A 10568-nucleotide genomic window follows, 5' to 3' on the forward strand; every position below is an offset into this window, starting at 1 on the left:
TTGACATAGAGCTCTAAGACTCCAAACAAGGTGAAAAACAGGGCTCTACAGGAGATAAGATCTCAGCTGCTTCAAGAGAAAGCCAGGAGCTTGGCAAAAGAACAGGTTTCCATGAAGCTCTGCTGCCAAGCAGAGGCAGCCAGGGCAGAGGCTCAGCCTCTCCTCGTTCCATGATCGGGGACTGACCCGTCCCCTCTCCTGAGCCATTCCTCCATGTGAAGATGGGACGATTCCGCCCTCTTCCTCCCTTATGGGTTGCTTGGGGAGAGCTTTTGTTGACCCTAAAAGGCCTGTGATTACGGCTAGTCTGAATTGGCGGAGGGAAGGCGTGTGCTGGTAAGGAGAGAGAGCAGCCTTCAGTATAGGAGGGGCTAATTCTGGGAACCAAATTACGAGGGAAACGGCGGGGCTCGGACACAAATGGCTGCTTAGCATTTTTTAAACTAGAAATCCAAGCAGAGTTAGCAAAACGTTTGATTGAAATGCCGAAAGGCCGAGACGCTGAATCACCACGAAGGCATCACAGCTAGGGAAGGGGCCTGCAAGCCGGGGCACGCACGGCGGAAGCAAAAGGAGACTCTCTGGTGCCATCTGCGGCCACCTGTGCCCAACACTCGGTGGCAGCAGCTTCTGCTCCGAATGATGGCAGACCAACAACTCCTTAAAAATGGGACTACTTAGAAACAGGAAGACTTTGCCCCGTGCTACAGGAAAGCCCCAAGGGGGCAGGGAGAGCCAGACACGACTGGAAATGTCCCAACGGCACAAGGAGGCACGGGACAGGTCAATGATCCTACAGAACATGGATGTCTGAGGGGCTGGCCCGTCGCCTGGCCCTTGCAGGCCCTGAGGCTCCCACTTAGCACTAGAAGAGTCTCCAGAGGAGACCAGGACACAAGAGCTCGAGGAAGGCCGAGTGTGCCCAAGGAAAGCTGAGCGCACCCAATAGTCCTTCATGCTCTATTCATGTCCTGCGGGTCATGGGCCTTGGCCCTGATGGGGCAGAAGAGGCTCCGCATTCCCAGCCTGGAGGATGGCATTTCCTCGCCAGTCAAGGCCCCAGACCCACCGCAACTTCTGGTGCTCGCTTCGGTTGGGGACCTGCGAGATCCCAAGTACCTGGACTGAAAGGAGGCCGACGGAAGCCTTCGTGCCCCTGTGAGGGCTTTCTGATCCAGGTGACCGCCGTCATTCACGCTCTGGGTTATCTGGGGTGTACATTGTCTTTACGCAGAAACAGGTGGAATCCAGTTCCTGGCGAGAATGTAAGCCCCTGGGGGCTACATGGCTACAAAAGAGGGAAAAGGCCCGTCCGACCAAAGGGCTTCTGGGAGCTCTTTTTTGTGCTATCACAGGCTGCTCCTCAGCCCGGGAGCAGCTGAAGATATTATGGCAGACAAAGGCGACAGAGTTCCACAGCGTCCCCCAATGACAGCGGTCCTGTTCCCAGAGACGGAGACCGGACAGAGTGACGCGGAGGGAAGGCCGCAGTAACCCGTGGTGGCAACAGCCCTGAGGAACCTCACGGAGCTGACCAGCGAGCAGCTCCTGCGGCTCAGTCGGGAGAGTGGCCCGCAGGGGAACGGGTTTGCAACAAGGACTTTAAGTCCTCTTTTCTTTCAATGTGTGGGGTGGGGGAAGAGGATGGAGGAGGACAAATCTGGCTTTTGTTCCTTTTTAAAATAAAATTTAATTTTTACAAGACGAGATCCCCTGCTGCAGCACGCTGACCTTCCGGTGGAGAGGAGAGGGATGCAAGCTGCAAAAAGAGACCCCGATTCTAAATATGGCCAATGGAGGGGGCTTGACTGCATGGCTGTTGCAAGAGCTTTCTTTTTCTTTTCCAATTTGTAGGTAAAATAAAATTGGAGGGAGAAGGGGGTTAGGGATAATATTCCCCCAAAAAAGGGGAAAAAGAAGGAAAAGCAGAAGGGATTTCAGACAAGCAGGCGGCCTTGAATGTTCCTTGTGGGCTGTATTATCTGCTTACAAAGAAAGGCTGGCTCTGCGTAACAGTCATGTGCATCTACTTCTGTTCTCCCCAGCATGGGGAAATGCTTATTTTATTTGGCATTTTTAGGTTAAAAAGTAAAAGAAAAGAAACTGGAAAAAAGGCTCCAAAACGTCAACATGAACCGTTGTGGGCATCTTTCTGAACCTCCGCTGGCATCCCGATCCGGGGCAACCGTGGATGTGGGACCCGATCGTGCTGGTGGTCCCCGAGGGTCGCTCTGGGCAGTTTGAAGTCTAGGTGGGCCCTGCCAGAATGCGGGGAGCTGGGGCACAGTGCAGGGGAGCCAGAGAAGCCGGGATCAAAGCCAGCCTCGGACCCCCGGCACCTGTGGGATCCTGCGCCGGCCTCAGGCTCCAGGGCAGGGCAGGGAGCAGGAAGGGACTCAGAGGCCCCTTAATGCGACTCCTCATTTTGCAGCTGAGGAAACTGAGGTACAATTGAACACTCAGCTGCGGTCCCACAGTGATGCTCAGTAGCCTGCTCAGGCTTGGAGCCTCTCAGGCCTCGTGAGGCTTCTCAAGATGCATCCCCAGAGCAGGGCCCACAGATCTGCAGTGTCTCCCTGGTACAAGTCAGTGACCTCTGGCCTTTGGCTCCAGGCTGCCGGAACTATGCAGAGAATGGGAAGAATGCGCCGCCTCCTGCCCCCCTTCCCCCTGGCTTCCCGGGGATTTCCTACTTTTCCCTGACCTGGATGTGGCTCTGGCTTTCTCCTTTGGGGTACAACGTCGGGGTCTCCAGAGTAAGGCAAACACACATTAGTCACCAAGGCTTGCAAAGGCAGGAGGATGTGAGTGGCTCACCAGTGACAGTGGGGAGGCCGGGGGCAGGGAGAGCAGAGCGGGCTGCCTCAAGGAGATGGCCCCACCCACAGTGAGGTTGGGGGCTTCGGGGGGCTCTGCTCCTTGTGCCTTCGGGAGAAATCCTTCCAGAGGAGCTGATCGGCACTCTGCAGACTGGGGCTTGTCTCATGGAGCCCCCGGAGCAAGGTGACTCTGGAGCCTTCTGCTGGGAGGCCGGGGGACCCAGAAAAGCGGGCTGGCAATATGGCGGCTAAAGAGCCGCAGAGCGCCTTGGGAACCCCTTCCCTGGGAGAGAGGCCCGGGCACAGGCGGAAGGTCCAAGAAGGCACCGTAAGGTGGCTCTCCTCCAGGAGCCCCTGCTCTCAGCTTCTCGTCTCAGAGCCTCGGGGGCTGAGAACTAGGGACCTTTAAGTCAGCCCCCCTCCCCCACCCTGTCAGTACCGAGATGGACTCAGCGGACCCCGAGCGGCCCTTCCAGCTCAGATCCGGTTCTTCTGGGACCAGCAGCAGTACCAAACTTGTCAAAAGAGACGCACAGGACCGAGCAGACTGCAGGGCAGTGGAGACCCGGGGCGGGGGGTGATGGGCAGCAGAAGCGGATGGGTCCTTAGCCCCAAAAGATACATCATTGCATCTTAGATTTGGACCTGGAAGGCACCTTGGGGGTCGCCAAAGTCAACCGAGGGGCAGGCTGAGGCAGGCAGGGAGAAGCGGCTCCCAAGCGTCTCTCGTGGGATTCGCCCCAGGTTCTCCGGCTCCCGAGGATCGAGTCCCACATAAAGTACAACTCTGGAAAGTCAAGACCGGCTCAGATGCAGAGGGACCTGAGAGTGGCCTCCAAGGCCGGACACAGCTGGCGGGAGGGAGCAAGCCCTGGGCAGCCCACCACCGTTCTGTCTGCTGGCAGTTAGTGAGTGCGGATGAGCCTCTGGCGCAGGCCCGGCAGCCCTGAAAGAAGAGCCGAGGAGCCCTAAGCCGGCGCCGGGGCTGCCATCGTCAGCACCACAGACCCTAGAAGGGCAGAGACCCAGGGACGGCCCCACTGCTGAGGTCACCGCTGAGGCCAGGAGCCCCCAAGATCCCCAGCACGGGGCCCAGAGCCTCCCATCAAACATGGCCACGAAGGAAATGCCAGGCAAGGGTGGCAGGACCCCAGGGACTCCTGGGCCTGGCGGAGCCCCCACCGCAGACCAGGCCCCCAGCCCCTTTCTTCAGAAAGCACTCTCTTCTTTCCCAAGCCCAGTGACTCAGGCACAGGCTACCTGGGCTAAGGCTCTGCCCCCAGGCCCCCTCCCCAGCCATCTTGGACGCTCCTTGTCTCAGTCGGGGCTTCCTCGGCCGGGGCCATGTCAGCTCAGACTGAAACTGGCCGCTGTGAGGAGCCCTCGGTGACTCCGGCTGTGCGGGAGGAGGGGGGGAGGGCTTCGGGAACCCCAGGCTGAGCTGGGGGGGGGGGGGGGCGGCGTCAGGGCAGGAAGCCCGAGGGTGATGCTTGGAAAAGCCCCGTGGGACATGAGGGCCTCGGGCCCACCTCCACTCCAGTTACCCCCAGTCAGTCAGCGACGGAGATGTGTGTGGTGCGAGTGTGTGATGTGTGCGGGGCCTGTGTCTGTGTGAGATTCCCGAGCTGCGGAGGCTGCCAAAGGAAGTGTCCGGCCCGGCCTTCTGGCACCTCCCAGGAGGGGCCCGGGCAGAAGCGGGCAGGCTGTGCCCCTCGGAGCCTTCAGCCTAGAATGCCACCCCCTGGACAGGAAGGCCTCCAGGTAGCCCAGGGGAGCCTCCTGAACACGCCTGTTGGGGAGGACAGTGCAACCTGCAGGGGCACTGGGGGGGGTCCCCTGCTGGGGGAGGGCTGGGGGAGGGTCCGCACTGGGGGAGGGCTGGGGGAGGGTCCGCACTGGGGGAGGGCTGGGGGAGGGCCCGCACTGGGGGAGGGCTGGGGGAGGGTCCGCACTGGGGGAGGGCCCACACCCCGGCCTATTTTAGGCGCCCCAGGGCTGCTGTCTGATTCATCCTTGAGCATAAATTACAGCTGTCCTCGCGTTGCCACACTTAGCAAAACAAACTAAAAATAACGTCTGAAAACCCCCAGCTGACAGCAGCAGGCGCTAGAAAGGAAGAGCGGCCCACAGTGGGGGAGCTCGCCGCAAGCGCCCCCCACTCGGTTGTAAGGAGTAAGGGGGGAGGGGCGTCGCTACTACGCCCGCCCAAAGCAGACACAGCGTCATTCGACGCCAAGCCCGGCTGCTTCTGCCCTGGAACCCCAACACGGATGTTTGAGAGCCCGGGGCCGATGCAGCTTAGAGGGGAAAAGCAAGACCAGAGGCTTGACCAAGAGCCCACAAGTGGCAGAGGGGAAATTCAGACTCGGCTCCTCTGGCTTGCAGAAATGCAGCTGCAGCCAGAAGGTAAGGGCAGTGAGAAGCTGGCTGGGTGCCCCCCCTGAGAAGCCGGTGCCCCCCCTGAGAAGCCGGTGCCCCCCCCAGAAGCCAGTGCCCCCCTGAGAAGCCGGTGCCCCCCCTGAGAAGCCGGTGCCCCCCCTGAGAAGCCGGTGCCCCCCCTGAGAAGCCGGTGCCCCCCTTGAGAAGCCGGTGCCCCCCCCAAGAAGCCGGTACCCCCCCCAAGAAGCCGGTGCCCCCCCAGAAGCCGGCTGGGTGCCCCCCTTCTCAGCCCTAGGCCCTTATTCCAATCCTCTTTTTAAGGAAATTACCCAAGCTCAGACCCAGGGACGCCGGGAGCTGCTTCTTTCTGACTGAGGAAGGGATGGGTCCACCGAGCTTTGTAAGAACACTCTGGGCCCGGCCAGGTAGAGGCGAGGCACGCGATCCACCCACGAGACGGATGGAGGCCGAGCCTGACCCTTAAAGCCCGTCCCAGCCGCACGTTCCCAGTGGCCTAGTAGGCCCCGGAGCAGAGACGGGAATGACTCAATACTGGCTAAAAAATTAATAAAAATCACCATGTTGAAAGCAAAAAGCCCCACCCAACCCCAGAGCTTACGGACAGGCACAGCAAAGCCTCCCACAAGAGCCGGCACTCGTTAATGTGCTTTAAAATCCCATCCCGAGAGCGGTAGAGAAAAGGCCGTTTTAACGAGATCAGAAACATTTCTCTGAAGCCAAAGGCCAGTGTTGTCCAAAGTGAGGGAGCAGCAGAGCTCTTCACCCCAATAAGGCTGAAGCAGGGGTGCTCCCTCTCCCCTCTGACATCCTCCCGGGGAGCCGGGGGACCACGGGGAGACAGGGGAGAGGAAGCCAGGGGGCAGCGGCTGGGTGAACCCAAGGGTCCCTGGCGGATGACGAGACTCCCAAGGATCGGCCAAGAAGTTAAATGAGGTCATCCCTACGCCCCGAGGTCGCCGGGTCGTCACAGTTCTTAGGGGAAAGGGCAGCAGCAGCAGCTTTCTACAGAACAATCCCAAAGTTCAGGAGGAAGGACCAGAGGGGGAAGTCCACGCCACAATCAGGGCAAAGCTGTCCCCTCTCTCAGAGGCTCCTGCAGAGACATCAGAGAAGAAGAACCAGGGATGGCGGGCCTGGGTCTCAGCTGCTATGTGCCCGACAGACGGCACCACCCCGATCCCAACCCGGGAGGACGGGCCCATCCACTGAGGCCACGTGGGACGGAGCCGGGGCTGCAGCGGCCAGAAGCTGCCTGGTCTTCCCTTCTCAAAGGGAGCGGGGCGAGGCTTTGGACTTAAGGGAGGCAGGAGGTCGGCCTCGCTCTGAGAGTCCCCAACTCCGGCGATAAGACAGACGTCTGGACAGCTGGTGACGGCCCAGGCCGCGGCGGAAGGCCACGGCACCTCCCGTCTGGCTGGGCTCCAAGCGCTCTCCACTGGCCACTGCCACCTTCGTGGGCCCATCTCCCGGTCCCTCAGGGAAAGGCTTCCACAGCCCAAACTCACCGAGGGGCTGGAGCTCCCTCAGGGACCCTCAGCCTGGCTTTGCCCTACGGTGGAGCTGTGAGTTGTTGCAGCCATTCTGGAAAGTAATTTGGAATTACACCTAAGAAGGACCAAGGCCCCAAAGAGACCAAAGCATGAGGCAAAGGATCCAGCCATATTGATGGCAGCTGTTTCAGGAAGTAAGAACAGGAAGTGAAAGGGGTTCCCATCCGTTGGGGAATGACTGAGCAAACCGTGACAGATCCACAGAGTAATAGGCCACAAGATCACCACAACAAACCGTGACAGATCCACAGAGTAATAGGCCACAAGATCACCACGACAAACCGTGACAGATCCACAGAGTAAAAGGCCACAAGATCACCATGACAAACCGTGACAGATCCACAGAGTAATAGGCCACAAGATCACCACGACAAACCGTGACAGATCCACAGAGTAAAAGGCCACAAGATCACCACGACAAACCGTGACAGATCCACAGAATAAAAGGCCACGAGATCACCACGACAAACCGTGACAGATCCACAGAGTAATAGGCCACGAGATCACCATGACAAACCGTGACAGATCCACAGAGTAATAGGCCACAAGATCACCATGACAAACCGTGACAGATCCACAGAGTAAAAGGCCACAAGATCACCACGACAAACCGTGACAGATCCACAGAGTAATAGGCCACAAGATCACCAGGACAAACCGTGACAGATCCACAGAGTAAAAGGCCACGAGATCACCATGACAAACCGTGACAGATCCACAGAATAAAAGGCCACGAGATCACCAGGACAAACCGTGACAGATCCACAGAGTAATAGGCCACAAGATCACCATGACAAACCGTGACAGATCCACAGAGTAATAGGCCACGAGATCACCAGGACAAACCGTGACAGATCCACAGAGTAATAGGCCACAAGATCACCAGGACAAACCGTGACAGATCCACAGAGTAATAGGCCACAAGATCACCATGACAAACCGTGACAGATCCACAGAGTAATAGGCCACGAGATCACCAGGACAAACCGTGACAGATCCACAGAGTAATAGGCCACAAGATCACCACGACAAACCGTGACAGATCCACAGAATAAAAGGCCACTGTGTCACGAGAAATGATGACAAGCACGGCGTCAGGAAAGTCTGGGAAGATGTGTATGAGCTGATGGGCAGGGAAGTCAGCAGAACCAGGGGCACCCTGTGCACAATAAGAGCCAGCCTGCACCAAGAAGCACCTTTGAAGGCAGGAGAACGCCAAAGCACACCATGAAGGGGATTTCCAGGACCACTGATGGTACCCGGCCGCCTCCTCCTGAGGGAGACGTAGGTTTTATTTGTGTGTTTGCTACCAGGACTTTGTTTTTCTTTTTTTCCCCAATGGAGGTGGAGGTGGGAAGGAGAAAACCAGAAAAAAAAAAAAAAAAAAGTCTAGCAAAACAAAAGAGTCTCCAGCTCAGGGAACTTCAGTGATTTCCTGGTGGCCCGGGGTCACAAAGGGAGGAAGGAGCCAAGCTCTAAGTCGGACACAAAACCAGATGTCCCTGCCCATGTGCCCCGGCTGGCTCTCCACTGAGAATCCTGGGAGGAATCTGTGACTGCTTTCTGCCCATCCAGGAGGTCAGATGCTGCTTCTGAAGCCTCCGGGGCCCCGCAAACCGAGACCGCTTCTTGGCCATCCTGGGTAAATGTGATCTGTGGCTAACTGCCCTAAAGGTCCCAGTCAATGGGAATCCCGCGCCTCCAGGACGGTCTTGAGAAAAGCCCCCCTCCCCCCGCTTTGTCCAAAGCCCACCCCCTTTCCAGCCAAGCCAGGGACTCCCCCGGCCTCGGGGGCTCCCTGACCCAGCCTTAATGCCCATCACCAGGAGTGAGATGCTCCTCGGGCATCGTGGGCTCCACACATGCAAAGCTGAGCCAGATGGAGGGTGCCCCGCCCTCCCCACAAACTAGCGTTACCGCCACTTCCCCCGGCGCTGACCTCACCTACTGGATCCCCTTCCTCTCCTGAGCCTTCCAGGCTCTTCCTTGGGGGGGGGGGTCACTTGTAAGTGTTTAACCTCTGCACCTCTGGGGGAAAGTGCAGGCAGAATGTTCACATTGGTTCTGCCTTAGCACTTCCTCTGTCATTTGCAGGGCTCCCGACGCCCATGAAACAAGCCCAGATCTGCAGCCCTTCCTGGGCCGGGTGTGAAAGCTCACACGGAAACTTTGGGGTTGGCCCGGGAAGGCTGCAGGGCCGCGGCCCATCTGCAGACGCATCCTGCCCCACAAGCCTGAGCACGCCACGGCGAGTTCCAGCGGCTCCCTCTTCCCTCCGAGCTCCAAGTCCTCCCTGGGACGTTCTCGCCGCCTGCTCCCTGGCCCAGCAGCCTGCCCTGCCCTCGCCCCTCTCCCTGCGCCGGCCACGCTGGCCTGGCTGTTTGGAAATCTCCTCTGGAGGCCCCCCTCCTTGCCAGAGTCCTCCCCCCTCCCCGCTACCTCCCGGATGCTCTTGAAGGACGAGGACACGAAAGGTGCACGGTGGGGACCGAGCGAGCCCCCCTGACGGCCCCTTGTGACTCACGCTGTCTCGGGTCCCCTGCCACTCAGTGACGGTCCAGTCCGCGTCTGTCTCGTGAGAAAATTCATTCATCATGGGAATGGGGAGCAAACCCGACTGTGCCGTCCGGTGGCTGGGAGGCCGGCCCAGCCTCCCTGTGCTCAGAGACCCTTAACAAGGCCCTGGCGAGAGGAAACCCCGGCCGGACCGCTCCAAGGGGCTTCCTCAGCGCCGGACATCGGTCTCACGGGGAGCTGGCCCAGCTGGGCCTGTCTCCATGCTCCTCTGAGCCTTCGCAGGCACGGGGAGGAGGGGGACATCTTTTCTTTGACTTTGGGGGAGTGCTTCCAACGTGAGAGCCCCTGACCTTTCCTTCCATCAGAAATCAGAGGACCTCACGGTCCCGGCCCAGGAAAGGCCCGGGCCCGGCTTGTTGGGCCCTTGGCCATCCTGCTAGCACATCCGGGGCTCAGAAGACGGAGGCTCGTCTCCTCAGGCACCGAACCTCTGGCCCCCTTCCGCGTATACCAGGATTTCCCGACTGTCTCCTCCGTGAGTCTGTGGGACAGGGGCGTGCTCCTGCCTTTCTTACACTTAGTAAAAGCCCAATGGCCCGGAGACCCTTCCCATCCCGGCTTCCTTCCGACCCTGTGGCATCCAGCACCGAACACGGTCCTCCGGGGCGGCGCGCAGCTGGGTCTCTCCCGACTCTACTGCACTCATTTTCTTGGACTGCCACCAACCCCTTGGCCCACTTTGAGCTTGAAGTCCACTGAGGGCCCTGGATCTTCCTCGGATGAGAAGGTGGAGCAGAGTTTGAGGGCAATTCTAACATTACGCCCACTCAGCCTCCCTTTGTTAGACTGGCCTAACCTTCTGGCAGGCAGGCTCCTTCCGGGCCCTGCTCCGGTCTCCCCGTTTTAGCTTCTCCCGTCACCAAGGGGGCTGAGTGTGACACTTGTGCCTTTCTAGGAGACACTAAAATGGGAAGCGCACAGAGCCCTCCCTCGGCGAGCGGACATCCAAACACGCGGCTGGAGCCCGGAGCCCATTCGTAGCCAGCGAGGGTCTCCCAAAGGCCCTGGGCAAGCTACGGGGCACGGGCAAGTGCCCTCGGGGGCCCGGGAGGTGCTGCTGATAGAGGGACGCCAGCTCCCCTAGGCTCCGGGGCGGGGCTGTCAAGGACGCCGCTGAGCTCTGCTGCCCCGGCTCCTTTGTCACGGGTTTGTTTTGGTGACAAACGGACACACGTCCCGGCGCCCTGGCCTCCCCCCCCCCCCAGCCGGAAAGGAAGCCCAG

The 10568-nt window shown here is 59.3% G+C and overlaps 1 protein-coding gene across 2 annotated transcripts in view; it reads right to left on the reverse strand.

Moving 5' to 3' along the window:
* The window catches only part of ADARB1 (adenosine deaminase RNA specific B1), a 107758-nt gene that overhangs the window by 71199 nt on the left and 25991 nt on the right, over positions 1-10568 (reverse strand). The window contains exon 1 of one of the 2 annotated variants that reach the window (XM_074264529.1): positions 5540-5781. The exons of the other annotated variant lie outside the window; for it this stretch is intronic. The gene's annotated coding sequence lies outside the window, so the exon portion shown is untranslated. Of the gene's footprint in view, positions 1-5539; positions 5782-10568 lie in introns of those variants that run through there. 2 annotated transcript variants of the gene reach the window in all.

Source organism: Sminthopsis crassicaudata, chromosome 4, assembly GCF_048593235.1.
Source record: "Sminthopsis crassicaudata isolate SCR6 chromosome 4, ASM4859323v1, whole genome shotgun sequence".
Taxonomy (NCBI): Eukaryota; Metazoa; Chordata; class Mammalia; order Dasyuromorphia; family Dasyuridae; genus Sminthopsis; species Sminthopsis crassicaudata.